Genomic DNA, 2,752 nt, shown 5'->3' with positions numbered 1-2,752 from the left:
TTACATCTGTCACCAAACATAGCTACAGAATTTTTTTCTTGTGATGAGAACTTTACTCTCTTAGCAACTTTCAAAAATGCAATAAAGTTATATTCACTATAGTCACCATGCTATACATTACAAGATTTGATTTTTTAATGAGATTGGATTTAATGTTATAGGTACTGTGATGGTCACTTTTATGCATCAATTTGGTTGAGCTGCAGTCCTGCAGTTATTTAATCAAACACTAATCTAGGCGTTTCTAGGTATTTTGTAGATATAATTAAAGTCCACAATCCTGTTGACTTTAACTGAAGGAAACTATAGATAACCTGGATAAGCCTGATTAAATCAGTTGAAACGCTTTTAAGAGTAGAACTGAGTCTTTCATGAGGAAGAAATTCCACCCGTGGATAGCAGATAAGGCTCTTACTCAAGAAATCTGACCTGCCTTTCCTGCAAACCTGCCTTATAAATTTTGGACTTGCCTTGCCACCCCCACAATCACCTAAGCCAATTCTGTGGAATAAATCTTTTAATATATATCTCCCATTGGTTCTGTTTCTCTGGTTGAACCTAGACTGATACAGGTAACTTCACCTAAGATTCTGGATTCACGGTATGCCACCTCAGGCAGCTTGGGTTTCTCCAATATTAACCTAAGGTGACCAACGTTAAACAAAGTTGAGGTGACAGAAATCCATTAATATAATGCAGAGGAATGCATTCTAGGTGGGTTTATCATGTTTCCTTCTTTCAGCTCACACCCAAAGCAGTATGGAGTAGAGCCCCCTTCTGACCAACTGATGAAGGGGCACAGGGCTGAAAATGGACTGCTGCCATGCTGTAGTCAATTCAGGGGCAGCCCTGAAACACAGCAGTGAAGGGAAGTATTCACAAGGAGCAGAGCTTTGGGCCGAACACTTAGCCATCCACCTCATGTGGAAAGAGCAGGGGCTCGAGGTAAGAGCATTCACAGACCATAAATGTATACCATTGTCCACCTCTGGTGAAATACAAACTGTTCTAATCCTCCTTTCGGGAATGAAAAAGAACACATTCATCAGTGTTCTTCAGTGTTCATTCACATCAGTGTTCATTAACCACTATCTGTGTGCCTAAGGCTTTGTGTACATGCCCAAATCTGGCACAACAGCTGCAGTTCAAGGTATTACCTGGTTGAGTGGTGGTAATCTTCTGTAGTCCTCCGTGATCAGTCTAGATTTTGTAGGGGCCAAATCTGTGAATTAAACAGGGATGCATGAGGGCCACTACCCCCTACATCACTTAGGGTAACATGAGCCTGTGCTATTTCCCATGAGGATGTAATATTAACTGGGCTAGGGCAGTGGGCAGGGGATAAGGAGCTTCAGGGATTCTCACTGTGGTGCTCTTATCTTTCAGGCCCAGGAGCAAATGTAGAGGTTCTGCCATATACCAATTTAGGGACCAGGGAAATGGCCACTGCTCAGTCTATAGACCCAGCTAACCCGCTAGGAAATAGACCTGGGTCAAGACTCTATTACCTGGCCTCCCACTTGCCCCCACTGTAACAGTGATCCATAAAACTGCTTTGGGTTCTAAGATAGCAATGTCAACTTGTCCCCTATGTCCAACAGTTTTTGAAATGTTTGGTTATTCCTTTTCCCCAGTGGTTGGTTATCTAAGCAAATGGCCACAGGTCTCTCTGGGAAAGGACTAGAGGAAACATTACTATATCTACTTGTCATATTGTTGCAGTATCTTTCCTTCTGGAGACATGGCTCCTAAATTCAGGGTATCGGAGTCTTAAAACAGCTCATGTCTGAAAACTGAGCAAAGGATTATGACTTTTAGGTCTGGCTGCATTCAACCCTTTTATCATCCATCCTTGATTTCTCTCAATGGTTTAAATTAAGCAATACCTTTGTTGCCTGCCCATCTGTCTTTCTCCCGGGGAGCACATCTATTAACCAACTCTGTAGGCTTCTTAGACATCAGATCCACCCACCCCCATGACCCTTCAATTTTGTAGCCTCATTGCTTCTGATGATTAAAGACCTGCTGGTCTTTATTATTTTGGAGTTCTTTTATCCCCTTCTTATCAGGAAACCCAGTTCTATCGTCAGCCCTGTACTACAGGGACAACAACCAAAGAGTGAATCTGGTGCCCTCTCACCAGAGCATTCTTTAATATGTTGATAAATGGACTGTTCTCTGGGCCCCTCCCCAGAATGGGCTTTCTGGTCTTCAATTATATGTCCATTCCAGCATGCACTCCTCTCTGAGCTTTCTGACCTACTTTTCCACCATCTGCCACAGCAGTTCTGGAATTTCTACTTCACTTGGTGTGGGCCTTGCCTTTCTTCAAACTTTCAAAAACTATCATTTCCCAGGGTCATTGCCAAAGGTGTTAAATCACATATCATGGAAGAATGCTCCCGTGATCAACTCTTATTTCATTAAGCTCTAATCCCCCTTCAGTTGGCACCCTCAGGATCCAGTTCCATCTCTATCCTCCCGGCTGCTGCTAGCGCATGTCAGTGCGTTCCCTCATACAGCCTCTATCCTCCCTAGCAGGTTGGCACTTCCCCAGCCGAGTTTTACTGTGATTTAACCCTGCTTTTTGGCCTGATAGCCAGGTCAGGAGATGGGTGTAGATCCTGAGGGGGCTTCATATTAGTTACATGAAGAATAATTCATCATGTTAGGCAGGTGATTTTCTTGTTTGGCTGCATGGTATGGGGATGCCAACGAAAGTGAAAATTGAGATGCTGAAGTCATCTCTGCA

Source organism: Herpailurus yagouaroundi, unplaced genomic scaffold (genome assembly GCF_014898765.1).
Source record: "Herpailurus yagouaroundi ecotype Mexico unplaced genomic scaffold, PumYag 29, whole genome shotgun sequence".
Classification (NCBI taxonomy): Eukaryota; Metazoa; Chordata; class Mammalia; order Carnivora; family Felidae; genus Herpailurus; species Herpailurus yagouaroundi.
The sequence above is the reverse complement of the archived record's forward strand: the minus strand, read 5'-3'. Positions refer to the sequence as shown.